This window comes from Podarcis muralis, chromosome W (assembly GCF_964188315.1).
Source record: "Podarcis muralis chromosome W, rPodMur119.hap1.1, whole genome shotgun sequence".
In the NCBI taxonomy this organism is placed as follows: domain Eukaryota; kingdom Metazoa; phylum Chordata; class Lepidosauria; order Squamata; family Lacertidae; genus Podarcis; species Podarcis muralis.
In genome coordinates, this window is record NC_135674.1 from 27614707 (window position 1) to 27637924 (window position 23218).

At 50.1% G+C, this 23218-nt stretch overlaps 1 pseudogene; it reads right to left on the minus strand.

Annotated features, from left to right (window-relative positions):
- Nucleotides 1-13568: 13568 nt before the first annotated feature.
- On the minus strand, nt 13569-17083 carry LOC144326436 (integrase/recombinase xerD homolog; annotated as a pseudogene).
- Between the last annotated feature and the right edge of the window lie 6135 nt (nt 17084-23218).

Genomic DNA, 23218 nt, shown 5'->3' on the forward strand with positions numbered 1-23218 from the left:
TGCCAGCATTCAATATTTTCTGTCTCTGAGTTCTATCCATTAGAGTAGATGCCACTCCATTCAAATCTCCCAGTAAAATTTGTTTATTATCCAAATGTTCCAAAAGACTTGTTTCCAAGTTCTTAAAGAATTCTGCTTTGCCATCATTAGGTGCATAGATTCCCAGTAACAAATATTTTTCACCTTGTGCTGTAATTTCCACTGCAATGTATCTTCCCTCCTTGTCTTTAAAAATCAATTTGGGATTCCATTTTTCTTTAGCATAGAAAACCACTCCTCTTTTTTCACTTTATCTGAAGAAATAAATTCTTGACCAAGTTTCTTATTCAATAAGATTTTTCTATGTAGTCTTGTAATATGTGTTTCCTGTAAACAGATTACATCCAAATTCTGCTTTGCCAAAACGTGGTAAACCTGCCTCCTTTTCTGCGGAGAGTTTAAACCATTTACATGCCATGAATAGATTCTCAAAGCCATGGTGATGAATTAAGGGGTCACTGCTCCCACCCCCTGACAGCTGTGGGCTTTCCAATCCAAGTTCAACCGAATACTTTTGCAGGAATCTGTCTTTCTCTCCAACCATCTTAATTCTTTGCTTTCTTCCTCCAAATTTGAAGGAGAGACCATCTGGGAATTCCCACCTGAAAATGATATTTTTCCTCCTCAAAATATTGGCCAAATCTGTGTAGTTGGATCTCAGGCTCAGGAAGTGTCTAGGAATCTCTTTAAAAAGGACCATGGCTTTGTCCTGTATTTTAAGAACTTTTTTGTAATGGAGCCCCAAAATGGTGTCTCTTTGTTCTTTGGTCCTGAGGACCACTATACAGTCATAGGTAATTTCTGAATCTTTTTTGGGGCCAAATCTATAGGCCTTTTCTATCCACAGGTCTACTTTTTTTCAAGTCCCACCACGCCACAAATTGATCTATCATCCACTCCCTGAGTCGATCTTCTTCCTGTTGAAGGACACCTCTCAATCTTAGATGAGATTCCTGTTCCTTCATCTGAAGAAATGCAATCAAATTTGAGTTTTCATACTGTAGTCTTTCCAAATCAGTGACTCTGACTGTCTCCAATTGTGTCAACCTTGTCTCATGACTTGTAACCTCAGTCTTCACCTCTTTCAATTCCACACTCAAATCTTCAAACTTTTTATTCAGTTTTTCTATTCCCTCTGAGTTACGATTTGTATTGTCTTTAATTTCAGTCAACAATTGCATTACAGTGTCCTCAAAGGCTGCACTTCTAGAGGTTCGTCTTACTGCTCCCTTGTCTGTTTTATCAGCACACATAGTTGCTCAGAAGTTTCAAGGTGAATCCCACAGTAAGCAGAGAAGAGAAGAAAAACAGGTTCCCACCACAGTCTCACAGAAGTCAGCTGCAGGGAGCCAGCAGCCTCCCAGCTCCTTATTACTAAAAGACAGGCTGCTTTAAAAGGCAATTCTGGATGTCACAGTGGAGTCTAGTCTTTCCCTACCGGGAGGTCCGCTACACAATGAAGGAGCTTCTTTAAATTAATACACAGTCTCGCAGGGTTTTTAGAGCTTAAAATCCCCCCCTTCACCCTGCAGAAGGGGGGCTTTGAAATTAGCTTGCAGTCCTTTCAAACAGTCCTTTCCCTCTTAGGGCTTCGATCCTCGGTAACCGGCTCTCCTTTAATTCAGCAAAAGGGATCAACCTCCGTTTTTAAATCCCTTTCTCTCCCAAACGTAATCTAATTTAAGCTTTGTCCTTTACTCACAATTCCGAATTTTGTGTCCTTTTTTTTGGAGGAATTGGCTGCTCACGATTGCCAGACTCGGAGCTTCGCGCTGTGAAGGAAGCAATCATTTCCACTGTGCTGCGTCTCCAACCCCACTTGCTCTCGGGGCTCTTTACGAGCTTACCGGGGAGTGGGGGAGTCGCCAAAAGGCACCCACCAGATCACCAGGTCCTCAGAGTGCTCAATCTGAGGTTTTTTTCAGGGCACCACATCGCTCTTGAGGTCTCCCCTTGCTTCACTGCGCTGGGGCTCTTTCAGCCGAAAGAGCTCCCGTCTGCCATTACCGGGCGACCAACCGGAAGCCTCAGATTATCAGCTTCTTATAGCAAAATTCAAGCTTAAACTGAAGAAAGCAGGAAAAACCACTGGGCCGGTAAGATACAATCTAAATCAAATCCCTTACGAATACACACTGGAAGTGAGGAACATGTTTAAGGATTTAGATTTGCTGGACAGAGTGCCTGAAGAACTATGGATGGAGGCTCGTAACATTATACAGGAGGCAGCAACGAAAACCATCCCAATGAAAAGGAAATGCAAGAAAGCAAAGTGGCTGTCCAACAAGGCGTTACAAATAGTGGGGGAGAGAAGGCAAGCAAAATGCGAGGGAGATAGTGAAAGTTACAGGAAATTGCATGCAAATTTCCAAAAAATAGCAAGGAGAGACAAGAAGGCCTTCTTAAACGAGCAGTGCAAAGAAATAGAGGAAAACAGTAGAATGGGAAAAACTAGAGATCTGCTCAAGAAAATTGGAGAACATTTCATACAAAGATTACCATAATAAAGGAGAAAAGTGGAAAAGACCTAACAGAAGCAGAAGACATCAAGAAGAGGTGGCAAGAATACACAGAGGAATTATACCAGAAAGATATGGATGGCTCGTACACCCCAGGTAGTGTGGTTGCTGACCTTGAGCCAGACATCCTGGAGAGTGAAGTCAAATGGGCCTTAGAAAGCACTGCAAATAACAAGGCCAGTGGAAGTGATGGTATTCCAGCTGAACTATTTAAAATTTTAAAAGATGATGCTGTTAAGGTGCTACACTCAACATGCCAGCAAGTTTGGAAAACTCAGCAGTGGCCAGAGGATTGGAGAAGATCAGTCTACATCCCAATCCCAAAGAAGGGCAGTGCCAAAGAATGCTCCAACTACCGCACAGTTGCACTCATTTCACACGCTAGCAAGGTTATGCTTAAAATTCTACAAGGCAGGCTTAAGCAATATGTGGACCGAGAACTCCCAGAAGTGCAAGCTGGATTTAGAAGAGGCAGAGGAACCAGAGACCAAATTGCAAACATGCGCTGGATTATGGAGAAAGCTAGAGAGTTCCAGAAAGACATCTACTTCTGCTTCATTGACTATGCAAAAGCCTTTGACTGTGTCAACCACAGCAAACTATGGCAAGTTCTTAAAGAAATGGGAGTGCCTGATCACCTCATCTGTCTCCTGAGAAATCTTTATGTGGGACAAGAAGCTACAGTTAGAACTGGATATGGAAAAACTGACTGGTTCAAAATTGGGAAAGGAGTACGACAAGGCTGTATATTGTCTCCCTGCTTATTTAACTTATATGCAGAATTCATCATGCGAAAGGCTGGGCTGGATGAATCCAAAGCCGGAATTAAGATTGCCGGAAAAATATCAACAACCTCAGATATGCAGATGACACAACCTTGATGGCAGAAAGCTAGGAGGAATTAAAGAACCTTTTAATGAGGGTGAAAGAGGAGAGCGCAAAATATGGTCTGAAGCTCAACATCAAAAAAACGAAGATCATGGCCACTGGTCCCATCACCTCCTGGCAAATAGAAGGGGAAGAAATGGAGGCAGTGAGAGATTTTACTTTCTTGGGCTCCATGATCACTGCAGATGGTGACAGCAGCCACGAAATTAAAAGACGCCTGCTTCTTGGGAGAAAAGCAATGGCAAAGCTAGACAGCATCTTAAAAAGCAGAGACATCACCTTGCCAACAAAGGTCCGTATAGTTAAAGCCATGGTTTTCCCAGTAGTGATGTATGGAAGTGAGAGCTGGACCATAAGGCTCATCGCTGAAGAATTGATGCTTTTGAATTATGGTGCTGGAGGAGACTCTTGAGAGTCCCATGGACTGCAAAAAGAACAAACCTATCCATTCTGAAGGAAATCAGCCCTGAGTGCTCACTGGAAGGACAGATCCTGAAGCTAAGACTGCAATACTTTGACCACCTCATGAGAAGAGAAGACTCCCTGGAAAAGACCCTGATGTTGGGAAAGATGGAGGGCACAAGGAGAAGGGGACGACAGAGGACGAGATGGTTGGACAGTGTTCTCGAAGCTACCAGCATGAGTTTGACCAAACTGCAGGAGGCAGTGGAAGACAGGAGTGCCTGGCGTGCTCTGGTCCATGGGGTCACGAAGAGTCAGACACGACTAAACGACTAAACAACAACAACAGCTAAGCATAACTGACGACAGTGCCCTGACTCCTTTTCAACAAAGTGGAAATACGGAAAACGCAAAACTAGCAACGAGGTAAGGGCAGCAACAGGTGGGGGGGGGTATAAGGGCAAAGGAAACCAGGCCGCTGAGAAGCTGACCTCCCACACAGGCTACTTTGAGAAACAGGGAAAATTTAAACGCCCCCACAGTACCCTCAGCTGCAGGAATGCAATCAACGGTAGAAAAATAACCCAAAGAATGTTTAAGGCGCAGTCTGTTAGGATATTTCCGTTCCACTTTAAGAAGGGAGCAGGTTGTTGTGTCACAGCCTGCGTATGTCCTGTTCACAGGAAGTTTATGTTTTGTACATTGCTTTCGTTTCTCTCTCTGTGCCTGAGACATCGAAGCAGGCAGTCATGTTTTTTCTTTGTTCTGACCAACGCTGAATAAACTTGTAAATAATGCTCTCCTGAGTGCGCCTTTCGTTGTGCGAACTCTGCTGATAGAGCGTGCACGAGCTCTGGAATGTGGCAAGCTATTTCTGAGGCTTCGTGTCACTAATTGACTGATACTGTATCTACGGGAGATCGATGGATCTTCCGGAGGCGACGTGGAACCATGATGGCCTTTGTCTCCCTGGCAGTATCCCAACAACAGGTTTCGGGCCCAGATTCACGGCACTTACAGGAGAGTAAGACTGCAAAAGACTGCGTTGAGGTATGTGGGAAAAGCGAAAGTAAGGCTTTTCTGTTGCCGCGGCAGAGAGCCTTTGATGTCTGGCTGGCTAATTGGCCTGGGAGCCGCGCCAGAGGCTTCGTGATTAATGAGCTGCCGAGATAAGAAGTTTTTGAAGGCATAAATGGTCACGGCTCAAGTAAAAACCTGGGATGGAGTTTTTACAAACCTCAGATGCTGCTCAGTGCCCAAAGTTAAATGGCCAAAATTATGAGACTTGGGCAAGTTGCTGTGAGAGCTTGCTGCGACAGTTTGGAGTGTGGCATACTGTGTGTGAAGCCCCTCCAGTTCCTCTGACAGATAGATGGAGGGCCCAAAATTCAAGGGCCATAGACATAATTGTCTTATCCGTCTCACTGGAGGAAATTGCCACACTGGCTGGCAACACGACAGCACGTCAGATGTGGAATGCTTTGAAGGTAGCCCATCTGCCGGTCATCCCAGCCCAGAGTTTGACTGCATCGGAGGTCCTGGCTGTTTCCCAGAATGCGAGTGAATGCAGGGATGCCGAGGGCACCGGTTGCAAGCTGCAGGGGGAGCTGACTGCGATGTCATCCCAGGCAGCATTCCAGCCTCCAGGGGGAGCCAAGGAGTCGGCAGCTGAGAGCTCTGTTTCCCATGAGAGCCAAGGTCATCTTTGCAGAGGCCGGAAGGCCAGAAGTAAACAGAGACAGAAGCCAGCAGATGGCCTGAAGCAGAAGGGGGGTGGAAAGCCCACGCCAGTGGAAAACAAGGCTTTGTTTGCTGGCACAGCTTCACCAAAGGCTAAAGGCAAGTTTGATGGCCAGGAGCAGGGGGGCAAGCAGGAGCAGCCCAAGCTGGTGGAAGACAAGGTTTTGCTTGCTGGAAAAGCTGCTCCAAAGGCCAAGGCCAGGTTTGTTGTAGATTCTGGAGCGACTGCCATTTGGCAAAAGATAAACATCTTTTTATCTCCTACATGCCTCAAGATGGTGAGATCCACCAGGCTGATGGAAAGACGTTGCGAGTTGCAGGAGTTGGGAATGTGAGACTGGCAAGTCTGCACATTGTGGTTCGAGGACCCGACCCCCGCGATGTGGAAAGAATACACAAGGACACGTTATATAAGGTTAATGGGCAAGGAAAGGCCACAACTTTATTGATTACAGCAGTGGAAAGGTATTGGCTTAGGCATTGGATCTCTCAAGCAAGTGGGTTTATTCACCAGTAGGTGGAGCCTGTTGATGCTAATCCAACTATAGGGTCTCCCCTGATGTCACCGAGGGTCGTGCCATGGCCTCCCGCCAAGCAGGCATCGGACAGAATACACGACCGCCAGATTCCTTTAACAGAATACCCCTAAATTGAAGGCATAGGCGATGGCCACACCTAGCTCTTCGACACACCACAACACATTATTCCAATGCCTAACCGCCACCCGAGCCAAAAGGCTCGCCGCCAATACCCTCACGGCTGTAACCAATCCCGGATGCTATTGCTGACACTATCTAACCAAATGTCGTTCCCCAGGTCTGATAAATGCACCCTGTCATTCCGGTATAAGGCTTGGTCGCCGATCCGGATACGGTCATGATAGATGACTCGGCCATCCATGAAGCGCACCCAACGGGCCACTGCCCGATTTACGAGTTTCCTGGTTTTTTCAATGGCCATACAGCTCTGCGCACCGCGCCATAAAATTCTCTTCAGGAAGGAGGACCAGAACACCGTCGTTCTGGGACACAAAGCAGCAAACGCATCTGTCAGGGCTGCCTCAGGTCCCAGCTCACAGAGGACCAACGCCAGTCCGTTGTTATATTAAATAGTCTTTATTAAAGTTCAGTCTCTCATTTACAGCCACGGCGCGCAGCTCTACGTCTTGAACCTAGACCGCCGAAGCTCCATCTGAATCTCCTCCCCCCAGGCACCAGTTCAAGACCCTAGCCTTGCTCCACCTCTTCCTCTGCTCCCTTTTCCTCTGGGTCCGCCTGTCCGTCGGGGCTTTCCCCTTCCTAGACTCTTCCGACGCTGACTCTCCCGAGTCCTCCCCCTCCCTCCGGCGAGCTTTAGGACCTGGTTCCAAATCCTGGTTTCCTGCTGTCCCGCTCGCCTGCACATTTGAACTTGGCGCGCGCGCCCAGCCTGCCACCTTCCTTCTGACCGTTATGCTGCTCCTGTCACTGCTCCCCTCTTCGGGAATGCTAGCTGGGCTTGACTCCTCCTCCCTGCTTGCTGGAGGAGACGCTGGCCCTGACCTATGGGACTCTTCCCCCCCACTACGCTCCGGTGGGGAAGCTGGTCCTGATTTCCAGCTACTGCTCTGGGAGTCTCCGCTGGCCCCCTGTTTCTGGTGTGTCCCCCCTGGGACCCCCCTTCCCCTGGCCATCGGCGCCCCCTTCTGGGAATCTTCTGATTCACTGGAGAGGCTCATGGAATCTCTCGGGTCACTGTCATTCTGCCCTCCGCTGCCCTCAGATTCTTCCCCTTCGCTCTCCATTTCCTCTCTCCCCTGCGCCTCTGCTCCTGAGCCCCTGACATCCATCCCCCCTCGAAGCCCCCCTTCCCCCCTCCCCTTCTTCTGGTGCGGGTTCCGGGTGCTCCCGTGCTGTGGGGGTGAGTGCGGGGTACAGTTCTTCCCCCCTGGTGTGCAGCTCGCCAGCTAGATCCGGCCAGTTCGTGATAGGCTCATCGACGTCGATCTCCTCTGCTTCCATCTCTCTGCCGCTGTGCTCGAATGCAGGATCCTCCCCCAACCCGTCCATGCCCGTTTCTCCCCCTGGCACCTCGGGCGAGGTTGCATGCAAGAGTCCCCTGCTCCACCCAACTTCCGGTTGATTGTCCCACCAATAAGAGCGGTCCGTGCCAAACCCCGAGAGCGATCCCTCTGGGGAGCTTGTGTCTGGCGTCGGTTCCTCCGCTGATGAGAACCCCTGGAACGTGCTGGCAGAGAGTGTGGGTGTGAACAGCCAGTCGTCGAAAAAATCTGCCGGCATAGGTCTGTGAGGGAAGAGTGCATGGAACTCGTCTTTGAGGTATCGCTCCTCCAAGGCATAGTCCGGTACCCACCTGTTGGCACTGGCCGGGGTACCTTCCTCGGCGAGGAGATATTCAACCCCCTCCTCCCCCCATCTCGAGTCCAAAATCTCCGTGACCTCGTTGAGTGGTGCCGCCCTCGGTGACCCCTCCCCTGTTGGTGATTTGCTGCGTGGGTCTGGCGCGGCCCTTGGGGTTTGAAACCTGTGGGGCTCCTTGTAGGGTGTGAGCACCGACCTGTGAAAGACCGGGTGCATTCTGGAGCCCTCCGGGAGCGTCAACCGGAAAGCCACTGGATTGATCTGCGCCTCGACTTGGTAAGGCCCTAGTTGCTTGTGTCTGAGCTTCTTCTTAGCTAAAGTTCTTGCTGGCACTGCCTGGGCTGCTAACCATACCCAGTCCCCCACCTGGATGTCTTCCCCGACTCTCCTGTGTCTGTCTGCCTGCACTTTATAGGCGTGTTTTGCTAGTTCTAAGTTCCTTCGGAGTTGCTCATGGACCTCCTGCAACTCTGCTGCCAAGTGCTCTGCCCCCTGTGGCTCCCCCTCCCCCTTCGTCTCTAACCCCGGGAAGGTTCTGGGATGCCGCCCATTGTTGGCGAAGAACGGCGTCACCCCTGTAGACGCGTGCTTCGTGTTGTTGTAGGCAAACTCGGCCAGTGGTAGGTAGTCCACCCAGGTCGAGGGTTGTTGGTTCGCGTAGCATCGCAGGTACTGCTGCATGATGGCGTTGACCCTCTCCGCTTGTCCGTTGGTCTGCGGGTGTCGTGCCGACGCTAAGTTGATCTTGACGTTCAGGATGCCCAGGAGCTTGTGCCAGAAACTCGAGACGAACTGGCGCCCCCGGTCGGATAGAATGGACCTCGGCAAACCGTGAACTCTGAAGACGTGGTCTATGAACAGCTTGGCGGTTTGTTCCGCCGTGGCCACCTTCGCGCAAGGAATGAAGTGCGCCATCTTGGTGAACAGGTCTATGACCACGAGCACCGCTGTTTTGCCCCTCGAGCTGGGCAGATCTGTGACAAAGTCCAGGGCCACTCTCTCCCACGGTTCAAACGGCGTCTGAAGCGGTTCCAGCAGTCCCGCCGGCGGCCTGTGTACCGGCTTGGCCCTTTGGCATGTGTCACACCGAGCGACGTAATCCTCGACTTCACCCCTCATCTTGGGCCACCAAAAGTCTCTGGCTACTAATTCCGCTGTCTTGTCTTTGCCAAAGTGCCCAGCGCTGGGCGCGTCGTGTAACTGCTGCAGGACTTTCGCGCGGAGGTCGTCTCCCGGCACGTAGAGCGCCCCTCTGCGGAGGAGTAGTCCGTCGCGTATCTGGAACTCTCCGTCCTGCGCTGTGCCTCTTTGCACCTCCTTCATCTTGGATTGTGAGAACGAATCCGTCTGCAGCGCGCAACGCACCGCGTCCAGGTCCACTGTGGCTGACGCACACGCCCACGCTTTCGGTGCGAAAATGTGCTTGGCCGCCACCGGTGCCGCTTCCTTGAGATACTGCGGCTTCCTAGATAGCGCATCCGCCATGACGTTGCTGTCCCCCGGTATGTATTCTATCCGGAAGTCGAAATCCGCAAAGAACTCCGCCCAGCGTATGTGCCTCTGGTTCAGGAACCGTGCCGTGCGCCAATACTCCAGGTTCTTATGATCCGTGCGGACCTGCACTGTGTGTTTGGCTCCGATGAGGAAGTGCCGCCACGCTTTGAAGGCTGCTTGAATGGCCAGCAACTCCCTGTCCCAGATGGTGTAGTTCTGTTCCGACTTGCTGAGTTTCCTGGAGTAGAATGCGCACGGCCTCCAATCCCCCTGCGGGTCTTGCTGCAACAGGACCGCCCCCACCGCTCTGTCCGAGGCGTCCGTTTCAACCCGCATTGGTTTGCTGGGGTTTACATGCAGCAGCTGTTCTTCGGACGCAAAGAGCTGCTTGAGTCTCTGAAAGGACTGCTCCGCCTGGTCCGTCCAGGTGAACTTCTTCTTCTTGGAGCTGAGGGTGTCCGTGATGGCCGCCGTTTCCATCGCGAACCCTTTGATGAACTTGCGATAGAAGTTGGCGAAGCCGATGAACTTCTGGACCTCCTTCCTATTGCGCGGGCTCTTCCAGTCCAACACCGAGCGGACCTTGGCGCTGTCCATGGCGAGTCCCTTGTCGGACAGCTTGTAACCCAGGAAATCCACCTCCTTCATGTCGAACTGACACTTTTCCAGCTTGGCGTAAAGTCTGTGCTCCCGTAGTCTCTGCAGGACCTCCTTGACACCTCTCTCGTGAGCCTCCTGCGATTCCGAGAAGATCAGGATGTCGTCTAGGAAGCAGACGCAGTTCTTGTAGAGGAGTCCCGCTAACACGTGATGCATAAAAGCTTGGAAGCAGTGAGAGCCACTTTGGAGACCAAATGGCATAACTCGGTATTCATAGGTACCCAAAGGTGTAAACATGGCTGTCTTCCACTCATCGCCCTCCCTCATGCGTATAAGGTTGTACGCCCCTCGTAAATCCAACTTGGTGAAGATCCGTCCTTTCCTCACCGTCGCGAGGAGATCGTCGATCTTGGGCATGGGGAAAGCTGTGGGCTTTGTCTTGGAATTTATGATCCTGTAATCAACTATCAGCCTTTTTTGGGGCGTGTCTTTTTTCTTCACGAAAAACACTGGACTGCCCCCCACTGCTTTGGATTCTCGGATGAATCCCCGCTTCAAATTGTGATCTATGAACTCCCTGAGTTCTTGCAGTTCGTCTTCCGACATGGAATACAGTTTTCCAGTGGGTAGTGTCGCCCCCGGCAGGAGGTCAATCTTGCAGTCGTAGGGCCTGTGGGGCGGTAGCTTGTCCGCTTCCTTCTCACAGAAGACCTCCAAAAATGCCTTGTACTTGTTCGGTACTGCTTGCACCATGCCCAGGTGTAGCTGTGGTTCATCCTCCTGCCCCTCCCCTCCCTGGCTGGTCTGGATGCAATGTTCCGCGCAGTAGGAGGAGCAGAAGGTCAATTGACGCTGGTACCATGCCAATGCCGGGCTGTGCCTATCCACCCAACTCATGCCCAACACTATGGGTGTGTCTGACAGGTGGGTGACGTTGAAGCTGATGACTTCGCGGTGATTACCAATTTGCATCACCATAGGGGGTGTTTGTTGTGCCACCTGCCCTCCCAGTAGCTCCCTGCCATCGACCGTGACTACGTTCAGAGGCATTGTGGCTGGTAGGAGCGCTATGCGATGCTGGTTGATAAAGTCCACTCCTACAAAGTCTGCGTTACTGCCAGAGTCAATAGTAATAGGAACTTCCAGGGTGAGTCCATTTGGCAGTTGGAGCGATGCGGTGAGTTGCACCACTGGTTTGGGTGGGAGGGGATCTGTGGGCTGTAAAATCTCTGGGGACTGCTTCACTGACTTGCCTGGCTGGGCCCCAGCGCCACTCCCTCCAACCAGGCTTCTTCGTTTCCCTGCAGCTGTTCCTCCTGTTGATCTACTCCCCTTACTGTTGCTGAGGCTGCAGTGTGCTTCTGGATCCTCTGGGGACACTCTTTGGCCATGTGCTGCGCACTGTCGCAGATGTAGCACTTCCTGTTCCCTCTAGGAGTCTTCGCCTTGACTGCTCCTGGTGCTTGGGCTCTGGTTGCTGTCTGAGCCCTAGCACCGCCAATCTCCATTGGTTCGTCTCCCCTCCCCAATGGAGGCGTGGTTTCCGCGCGTCCCGTCTCTCTGGGAAGGAAAGGAGTTGCCCTGACTTGTGGGCGCCCTGAACCTCCCTCATTCCTGTTCCAAGGGCGTTCTTCCAGGCGCACTCCAATCACAAGGGCTCTCTGTATCAACTGCGTGGTGGTGGTGGGTCTCTCCCCCCTTGCCAACTCGTCTTTCACAGCTCCATTCAGCCCTTCCCAGAACAGATCTCTCACGGCAGCAGAATTCTTCTCCCACCCAAGCACGTTTAGCAATCCGAAAAAGTGGGAGTGATATTGTCTTACAGTGCTTTTGCCCTGTTTTAACCCATGAATTTCTCTCCTGGCGACATCCACATCTACCGTAGATTTAAAACAAGCGTCCATAGCTTTGAGAAATGCGTCTGAGTCATTGAGGGCGGGGTCATTTTCACGCCATAAAGTGCGCAGCCACGATTTAGCTTCCCCATGCAGATGAGTTATTATGAAGCCCACTTTCTCCTCCTCATCTCTAAAGTCTTTCCGAAGCAATTTAAGCGCAAAGACTATGTCTGCTCTGAAGTTTGGATACTGCTGCAGGTTTCCGTCAAAATGGGCTACGATGCTGCCCCCCCTCTTCCCGAGGCCAACTCCCTCCGGTTTGGGTCCTGGCAGCCCCTCCTTGCCCAATTTTTCCCACCTTGCTCGCAGATCCTCGCAGACCGCTGCTGCTGCTTCCTCTCTCTTCCTGGAAAGCTCCACTTGTGCGTAAAGTGTCTGAACAGCTTGTTCCAGCTCTTGCACCTTCGCCTCTGTAGTCATTTTTCCCTCTCTTCGTGAGCTCGCAAAACACCAAGTTTTGCCCCTCGCTGCGCCAACCCGCGTTGCGAGGGTTAAATTAGGGAGATGGAGCTTACTGTCAGGGCTGCCTCAGGTCCCAGCTTACAGAGGACCAACGCCAGTCCGTTGTTATATTAAATAGTCTTTATTAAAGTTCAGTCTCTCATTTACAGCCACGGCGCGCAGCTCTACCTCTTGAACCTAGACCGCCGAAGCTCCATCTGAATCTCCTCCCCCCAGGCACCAGTTCAAGACCCTAGCCTTGCTCCACCTCTTCCTCTGCTCCCTTTTCCTCTGGGTCCGCCTGTCCGTCGGGGCTTTCCCCTTCCTAGACTCTTCCGACGCTGACTCTCCCGAGTCCTCCCCCTCCCTCCGGCGAGCTTTAGGACCTGGTTCCAAATCCTGGTTTCCTGCTGTCCCGCTCGCCTGCACATTTGAACTTGGCGCGCGCGCCCAGCCTGCCACCTTCCTTCTGACCGTTATGCTGCTCCTGTCACTGCTCCCCTCTTCGGGAATGCTAGCTGGGCTTGACTCCTCCTCCCTGCTTGCTGGAGGAGACGCTGGCCCTGACCTATGGGACTCTTCCCCCCCACTACGCTCCGGTGGGGAAGCTGGTCCTGATTTCCAGCTACTGCTCTGGGAGTCTCCGCTGGCCCCCTGTTTCTGGTGTGTCCCCCCTGGGACCCCCCTTGCCCTGGCCATCGGCGCCCCCTTCTGGGAATCTTCTGATTCACTGGAGAGGCTCATGGAATCTCTCGGGTCACTGTCATTCTGCCCTCCGCTGCCCTCAGATTCCTCCCCTTCGCTCTCCATTTCCTCTCTCCCCTGCGCCTCTGCTCCTGAGCCCCTGACAGCATCCAAGTCTCTTTTTATGTTCCACAACAAGTCCACACTCCTTCTGTTAGCAAGGTCATTCTCCCCTAATTGAATGACAAGGATGTCGGGAGGGCCGAACGTGGCTACTTTCTCCCACAGCAATGGCATAAGCTCTTCCCAACGCATGCCTCTTCTCGAAAACCAGGAAACTCCAGGTGGTAAGCCAAGATTAGGCGCGAGGCCGCAGCTGACCGCCCGTGCGCGGGCCCAATGGACTATACTGTGGCCGCAAATCCACACACTTCTCCTGAGCACAGCTGAGGATGAAAGGACAGAGAAAACCGGTAAGTAGGGGTAATATAGCAGAGCGCATTCTAGCGAATATAACTTTTATAAGCGTTGGATTTCCACCGGCCCATTTCTTTAATCTTATCCGCAGGCAGACCCAAGTGGGCGGCTGTAGTTGCGGCACCAATCCTGAATGAGTGTGCAGCATACTCCTGGGGAGATAAACCACAGGCCTCAATAGCTTTGCGGAGTACCCTGGTGAATTGGTGTCTCAATAAGGGTGACCCATCTTTGTGAACCAGAAGCGGACCCGGGCCGGGTGGTCTGAAGTAGAGGTACCGCTTAGTGTCCTTTACCGGGCAAGGGCCCTGCTGCGCCGACGCAGTAAGCTTAACTAGAACACCCCTACCGGCCTGATCAGTTTTGGACTGACGTATCCGCACCGTCAAAGTAGATTCGGACAACTGCACGTCCTCCCTAAGGAGGCCGCGCATCGAACCTCCTGCGCCAACTTCAACCACGACTTCGCCAACCCTCAGCGCGCCAAAAAAGGCGATAGCGTACGCTGCGGAAAAGAGACGGGACTCAAACTTGGTCCAGCAAATTGACCTGAGCTTTATGCGTATCTGAGATAGCAACCCATAAGAAATTGGCTTACGGCCCTCGGCCCTGGGGGGTTGTAACCTGCCCTAACCTTCAATAGCTCTGCGGATCAGGAAGTCGCTACACGGGTCGGAGGAAAATGTAGCTTTTGAAAAGAAGCTGATGGTGGCTACGTGTATCTTTAAGGTTTTGGGAGCACGTCCCAAATCGTCAAGATGGGAAAGGTACTGCAGGACATCGTCAGTGGTGGGTGGCACGTTATGCGATAGCCCGGATAACCCTGACCTGAAACCCAGGAAATCGCACCAGGCCTTCTTGTAAGACCTGAGAGTGGAGGGTGCAACAGACGCTAATACTCCCTGTATCACTTTGCGTCTCCAACGTTCCACAGGTGCTCCGGAAAGGGTTCGGGCAACAGTTGTGCTCCAGGTGCTAGCGACCGGAAGCGAGATATCTGAAAGCGAGACAAGGCATCGGCTATATCATTACTGGTCCCTGGAATGAATTTGGCTGAAAAAATTATGTTGTACTCAAGGCACCGGAGAACGAACGCCCGCAGAAGGGAGGAGACCCTCGCAGACCGAGATGACTGCCTGGCCAGTATGTTCACCACTGCCAGGTTGTCGGTCCTGAAGCATACTCGGCGATTTCGAAACGCCTCAAACTTGGTCCAACAGATCGACTTAAGCTTTATGCGTATTTGAGAGAACAGCCTGTAAGAAATTGGCTTATGGCCCTCGGCTCTAGGGGGTTGCAGCTTACCCCAACCTTCACTAGCTCTGTGGATCAGGAAGTCACTGCACGGGTCGGAGGAAAACATGGCTTTACAAAGAAGCTGATGGCGGCTATGTGTATCTTTAACGTTTTGGGGGCCCGGCCTAAAGGAGGCTATAACGTATGCCGCAGAGAACACCCGGGCCTCGAACTTGGACCAGCAAATTGACCTAAGTTTCATACGGATTTGGGACAGCAGCTCGTAAGAAATAGGCTTGCGGCCTTTGTTACTTGGAGGCTGCGGTCAACTCCAACCTTCAATTGCCCTGCGGACCATGAAGTCACAGCACGAATCGATGGAAAAACATGAACGTTTTCTGTGGAGGGTGTAACATTAGTGGAAAGGGGGGATACTTTGGACCTGAACCCCATGAAATCACACCAGACCTTCTTATATGATCTAAGCGTAGAGGGTGCGACAGATGCTAATACTCCCTTATTTACTTCACGTCTCCAAGGTTCCACAGGTGCTCCGGAACGGGTTCTGGCAGTGGCTGAGCCCTGGGAGCTAATGCTCGGAAGCGAGGCACTGGAGGACGAATGATCGGAGTAGGCGCGACACCCTCTCAGAATGCGATAACTGTTTAGCCAGTATGTTGACCACTGCCTGGTTATCAGTTCTGAAGCACACCCGACGATTCTGGAACTCCTCAGTCCAAATGTGAACAGCCACAACTAAGGGGAAAAAACTCCAGAAAAGTGAGATCCCACGTGATAGCCTCGCCTTGCTACTCTGCTGGCCATTGTTGAGCACACCAGCGTCCCCTAAAGAATAAACTGAAGCCCAAGGACCCAGCGGCATCAGTGAACCTGGAAATCTGAGGACAGGTTGAGGATTTCCTGCCATAAGGAGACTCCATTGTAGCGTTCCAGAAACATGATCGAGATCTCAAGGTTTGTCTTAACCGATTTTGGGAGTCTTACCCTGTGGTGCGGTTTGTTTGTTTGTTTGTTTGTTTGTTTGTTATATTATTTTATTTTTTAAGGTTAGGTATGCACATAGGCCCCAAAACTCATTTTGCATCATGACTTTTAAACTTCTGATTTGTTTCTGAGTCACTTGGTGCTCTCTGTGCTGAATCTAAAGGGGGATGGCACACAGACTAACTGAATGTGGATGTTCATTATGCACTGTATCATAGTATAGTACAGTGATTATAAAAATATCTGCTTGAGTATACATTTTCATCATGTGTAAAACTCATAAGGAATAAACAAATAGTTCTATATTGTGATCAAGTAACTCCTAGAACAAAATTGTAAGTTTTAGCTTCAGAAAACTAGTTGCTTCTAGCCAACATCCTGTTGCCAATGTAGCTAAAATTTTAGCACTTTTGATTGTTAGTTGATAACACGATTGTTAGTATGACAAGAGATTGGCTCTCCTACAGATTTCCAAAACTGTTGTACTACAGACACAGCCAGGACCTGTTGGGCTTAAAGGCTTACCAGGAAAAAATAATTCCTGTATGAGGTGTTATGGAATGATACATTTGGTTGCCTAATAATCTCAAAAGGGGGGTGGATCTGGGAAGGGGTGCCTCTGTCCTGGAGACCAAGCAGGGGCTAAGTGGCGGCCCTGTTGGGTTCATCCAATTAGCTGTACGCCATAGTGTGACTCCAGAGGCGGAGCTAGCTGCTCTGGCACCCGGAGTGGCACACATAGTGTGCACCCAGGGGTGGGGCTAGCTACCTGTGGGGCAAGGCGAGCGTCCTTTCCCTTACTGACTTCTGATTAGGAGAGTCCTTCGCTGTTAAGGAGCCAACTACTGGGATTCTGAAACCCTCTGAGAAACCCTTCCAAGGATAGGATGCTGCACTTCCGTCCGGATGGATAGACAAGAGGTTGAGGAGAGCAGAAAGCTGAATTGGAGAAAATGCTAGACCCAGAAGGACTTTAACGATGGTTCCCTGCTGCGGGGGCTCATCTGGAACTAGAGTGGTGGAAGCCCTGACCTCCCTGAAAAGGCCGCTTCCCTTAGTAACACGCCGTGGCTGGGTGAGCCCCTGCACATCTCTCACACTCGTGCGGGTACTTACAAGACTGCCTTTGGCACTGCCCTTTATTGAATTACCAGCACACCTTACGTTTTAAATCCTTTCTAAGGCCCAGCTTTCCAGTGCGATACACCTCTGATGGCTTCTTCTCGACATACGGGCTAACTGCTAGATGGTAATAGCGGCGGCCTCCCCAGAAAGGGCGTAAGCCGTTCTGACTCATCATCACCGGCTGATGAGGTGCCTGATTCTGGAAGCTGGACCCTGGGCTGCTTATTCTGCAAAGAACTAGAAGAATTGGAAGCAACCGGGTTATTGATACGGGCTGGCAGCCTCCATGCAGGCGCCCCGGTGCGGTTCTGAAAGTCAGCGAGCAAGCCTGAGACCTAGTTTGCACAGCCGCCGTTCCTGTCTGAGGGCTTGGGCCTGCACCTGGGTAGTTTAAAGGCTGGCCACTGGTTTGCGAAACAAGGAAGTAAGAAACGCAAGGCAAATAGAACTAAAGAATAGCTAAGAGAAAGCGCTGTTCATAGTCAACAATGATCTGAAGGCATTGAGGAACTGCGAAATGGGTTTGGGTTTATTATTACGACGGTTGCCAGCTGCAGTGTGTGCTGGTACTGCACCCGTGCGCTTCCTCTTGGGCGCCATGAGCTGCTCTGTGCACTAGTAAAATGCGCCTACTATTTATTTCGTCACTAATTATTTTATTTTAAATTTAATTTTCATGTATTTATTTATTTATTTATATTGTAATATTAATTATTATTATTATTTTATTTTTATTATTTATAATTATAATTATTTATTATAATTATTAATTATTATTTATTTATTTTCAAATTTATTTTATTTTATTATTTTATTTTATTATTGTCGTTATTTTTAATTAGTATTAATATCACCAATCAATTAATAACTTGACTGTAATTAAATGTTAGTATACAATTATTGTGCATCAATAAAGTTCGGAGCATGGTTGATGAATTAATTATTAATCGATAGTATCTCAATTAATAGCCAATGGATTTATAGCTATGAGTAGGAATTACTATTATCAATTGCTCCGCGTAACTGCTGACAAAATGAACAAGCTATACATCACTTAACTGCACTGCTTGTATTTATTTATATTTATTAAATCACAACCCAGCAAGAGTTCAAGCCGCAGCGCTCAGCTACATATTAGCACCTGGCTCCAAGGAACAATCCCATACACAAAGCAACCCCAACTGCAGTCAGACAGAATTAGAAGATAATTGCCTACAATAAAAGTTGCCGCTTTTAAATGATAGGCAAATCTAGGCACAAAGCATTGCCAAGTAATCAAACAGAATTGAAAATAACTGCTTACAAGGAGATGCTCAGAAGCTGCAGCCAAATTAAGAGAAAAGGAAATTAATAAGATTCCAGGTCCCCACCAGTGGCCCTCTGAAAAGGAGGGGTGAGGTTGCTCTTAAGGGGAATATCTCACTGCTGGGGAAACTTTCCACCAAACAAAAGAAACTTTGCCAAACAAAGAAAAGTAAATCTTTGCCCACAAGGTCGGCTCAAGACCGGTTGATGGAAATAAGGGTGCTTAAACAGACAAAAGACTGCAATTGGTCAAACTGCTGGTTAGTTAAATTGACAATGCAACTAGAGCTGCTGAACTGCCAGGTGCTTAAAGACAATGCATCACAAACTGCCGGTCACTCAGAGAGCAATCAAGCCTGCCCCAGGAGTTGAAAAACCTGTCTGGTAACTGTGATGACTCAGGCAAGAAGCAAAGGGAACGCCAAGACCGATGTATCTCCTGAAAGGGTGGGGGGTGTAGGGAGGGAGGAGGGGTGTAGGGAGGAGAAGGAAAGCGTGGGGGGGGGGGAGTTTGGAGGGAGGAGGGGGGGGGAGTAAAATGAACATGCAGGGCAAGGAAAAGTTTGAAGAAAAGGAAAATAGCTGTCCTTTACAGTGAGCCAAAATGAAGTGGAAATATAAACCGTGGGTTAACCTGGACTTTTCAGTAAGGTACTATAAGCCGAAACCATTTTTGTTGTTGTTGTTTAAAAGCGGTTTTCTTTAGGGAGCCACAATGACAAGAACCAGGCAAAGGCAAACCTTCAAAGGTTCTAAACGTATAAACGTACAGTGCTGAGGAATGGTTCCCTGATCAGAAACCCTGAATTGTCCACCCCAAGCCCTGCCTTATTTCTTCCCCCAAACATCAAGCGAAGGGGGGGGGGGTGGCTTAGAGAAACCAAGCGGGGTGAGGTTTAAGCGCACAGTCTATTCCAAGCCCCGGCAGCCTTTAAAATTTTTACAGGGGGCTCCCGATTTAAGTGGTACCAATGGAAGGGATGGCAGGGTAAATTAAACCCACGCTAGAAGAGTAATAAATCAATAAACGGCAGGCACAAACACACGCTGCAAGCACACACACACACACACACGACTTAAAATTAGAGAGGAACAGGAAAAGGAACCCTGAGGATCATCTAGTCCAACCCCAGCAATGCAGAAATATTCCGCTGTCCCATACAGGGATCGAACTTACAACCTTGGCATTATCAGCACCATGCTCTAGCCAACTGAGCTATCCAGGCTCTCAAGGACAATGGAGGGGGAAAACACACCAGCACCCTGGCCAACAAATCAAAATGTAAGGCAAACCCACTCAGTCACCCAGACCAGCCATGCAATTGGACAGGCAAGGGCAATAGAGGGGAAAACGTACAAGCACCCTGGCCAAAAGTTAAATAAAACGCACAGCCACCAAGGCAGAGGCAGGGGAAGGAAAGCGAGGAGACGAGGGGGAAAGAAAGACGGAGCCACACTCACACTCAGACCTTGCTGGGGGCACGTGCTGGGCAAGGGAACAAGCTGCAGCTTAAGAAAGGTAATTCTCACTCAGACCGCACAAACAAATCAAGCACCAGGAGTGGGGGGAAATAGAAGGTTAAATGTAGGTTTTTACACGGAAAAGACACAGCAAGGCAAACCTGGATGCCTGGGTTTTTAAAAGCAGTAAAGCAATGAGCGCACGCAAGCCTCCTAAAGTTAAAAGGCAAGCCAGGAACCAGGCAGCCTCCACACACACAGACCCCCCCCGACTCCAAACCTCGTGGCTCTTCCCTGTGATGACTGTGATGACTCCTAGCTGATGACTCGCGGCGAGACGACGAAGAATGAGGCCGGGGAGAGGCTGGCGCCGCAGCAAAAGGCTGCTGAACACGCCCCCTCTCAGGCACCTGGTTGGATGCCTGCCGAGGGGCGTGGGCGCCAGCCAGGTGAGATGGAGGCAGGGGGCTAATGCCCCCTGCTAGGGGCGGTGCTTGGCTCCCGCCCACAACCACTCCCCTCTCTTGCAGGGAGGAGAGTCTCTACCATCAGAGATGTACTTTATGTTCCAGGTGCTGCAGACAATTTGCTCAGTGTCCCACAACTGACTGGGCGTGGCTTTGAGATTTCCTTCAAGAGGAGCGTCTGTGTCATCAGGAAAGGCAAAGAGGACATTTTGCATGCAAAGTTTACGGATGGCTTATTCTGTATAACTTATGATGACAATGCTGTTGCTGTGTCTAATGTTGATTCTTGTTGTGTTGCACAAACTAACAAGGTTCTTCATGCAGGATGCATTCACGATGCACATCGAAGATTTTGTCACCTCTCTTCATGTAGGATGTATTCACGAGGCACACAGAAGATTTGCTCACATGTCTTGGCAGGCACTGGCCAAGATGCCTGAGTTGGTTCAGGGTTTGAACATCAAGCCCTGTAAGTTTCACATGAAATGTGTATCTTGTGCAGAGAACAAGGTGAAGGTTGTTCCAAAAGGCAAGGAGTCTAGCAGGCAGGCTTCCAAACCCTACCAGCTAGTCCACGCAGACCTGGTTGGTCCACTTGCACCCTCTTTGGGTGGAGCAAGGTACTTCATGGTTCTAATTGATTCTTTTTCCAGGTACATTCATGTGTTTATGCTCTAGCAGAAATCACAAGCATTTCCTAGGTTCAAGGCATTCTGTGCTTGGTTGGAGAATGCTCACAGTAAACGTATCGGCTGTTTGTTTACTGATCGAGGCGGGGAGTTCACTTCTCAGCAGTTTGAAGCTTTCCTGACTGAGAAGGGAATCCAGCACGACCTCTCAACGCCTAGATCGCCATGGCAGAATGGACTTGCTGAGCGAGCAAACCAGACATTGCTTCAAGGCCTAAAAACCTTGTTGCATTATGCCAATCTCCCTGAGAAGTTTTGGGGGGAGTCTTTGTCCACGTTCGTTTATTCCTATAACAGGAGACTGTCATCACCTATTGGTTGTACTCTTTATGAGAAGATGTTTGGTAAGAAACCTTACGTCAAGCACATGAGAATCTTTGGTTCTGACATGTGGGTACACACCTCACAGAACAGCAAGCTTGGGAAGCATGGGGCACATGGTTTGTTCATGGGGTACGAAAAAGGTTCATACAGGGTATGGATGACTGACTCTAAGTCCATTAAGTTCACAAAGAGCGTTGAGTACAATCCTAAGTGGGGGGGAAATGTGGGAATTTTCCAGAGTTACCCAGAGGAAGATGAAGGTGATGTGAAAAAAGCAGATGATGTTGAGGTAGAAGAGGAAGCTGAGGATGATGATGATGATGATGATCAGAGTTCGGATTCCAGCTCAGTGGGCAGCGCTGCTGCCGGTGTCAGCGACAGTGATGACACAGCAGACTACAAGAGTGCAAAGGCCTCAGTCAGACCATCTGATGCGTCTGACAATGAACTGGAAGAACCACTGTTCACCATTGGTCACTTTTCTCCTAAGAAGGAGGAGATGAGTGAAGAAGACTTGCGTATAGTGCGCAGATCTGAGAGAGCCACCAAAGGCAGACCTCCAAAGAGCTGATGAGTTTGCTAAGACGGCGACTGCTGTTCTTAGTAGCTCAGAGAAGGTATGGGGACCTTCAAGCTTCAAAGAGATTCAGGAGTTAACCTCTAAAGATGCTGAGCCTTGGCTAAATGCCATGAAGGCTGAAGTTGATTCCTTGAATAGGAACCAAACTTGGGAGCTGGTACCGGTAGTCCCAGGAATGAGACTGGTTGGCAGCAAATGGGTCTTCAAGGCCAAGACAGACCAGAATGGCAAGGTTGTCAGACACAAAGCCAGATTGGTTGCCAGAGGTTTTTCACAGGTACCAGGACAGGATTACCACGAGACCTACTCACCCACTGTCAAGTATGAGAGCATCCGGCTAATGTTCAAGATTGCTGCAGAGGAGAAACTGCATGTTTCCCATCACGACATTAATACAGCTTTTTTGTATGGGGTTTTGGGGGAGGAGCTGTTTATGCTTCCACCTGATGGAATGCAGATACAGAAGGGAATGGTCTGTAAACTTTGGAAATCCTTATATGGTCTCAAGCAAAGTGCCAGGTGTTGGAACACAAAACTCACTGAGACATTGCTTTCTCTAGGTTTTCACCAGGGCAAGGCTGATCCATGTGTGTTTGTCAAGGAGGAGGGGCAAAACAAACGGTATTGTTTATGTTTTGTTAATGATCTTCTGATGTTTTGGAAGAATCAGGCTTTGCGTGGCAAGTCCCCTCCCCCAAGAGAAATAAAGACACAGGACACATTGTGTAAGGTTAATGGGCATAAAAAGGCCACAACTTTATTGATTACAGAATTTGAAGGTATTGGCCTTAGGCATTGGCTCCTAACGACTACCCGGCATGGAAACCGGGAAGGGTTGTCCACAAGCCGTGGGAGTCCTGTTGAAGTACGCCAACTAGGATCCCACGGGTGTCACCGCTCGGGGGCGTGCCGGGGGCCCTGACCTCCCTAGGCTTCGGACAAGGCAACGCCCCCCGGAGTCCTCTACCGGACTACCCTTTCCATTGGGGAAGGTGATGGCGCTTCCTTCCCCCCATTCATTTGCATAACAATTGACCCCTGCCAATGCCTAACCGCCACTCGAGCGAAGCTCGCCGCCAATACCTTCAAACCTGTAACCAACTCCTAATCCCCGCTATAATGTCCCCCAACCAAACATCGTTTCCAGCATCTGACAGATGCACGCCATCCCATCTGTAGAGGGCCTCGTTGCTATACTGGATGTTTGGGTGGCCGATAGTGCACCCGCCTATAGCCGCCACTCTACGTTCCACAGCCCGCTGCAAAACCTTTCTTGCCTTATTGATACCAGCCGGGCTCACACAATCCCTCCAAGTCCTCCTCTCCAGCAACGAGGACCACAATATGGTAGTGTTAGGATAAACTGCCATCAGGTCGGCCAAATCATCAAAGATGATCCATCTCAAGTCAATAGCTTTGCGGTATGCCAGGTGGTTTCCCCCAACTGGATAACCAGAGCATCCGGGGGGCCCTCAAAGGCGGCT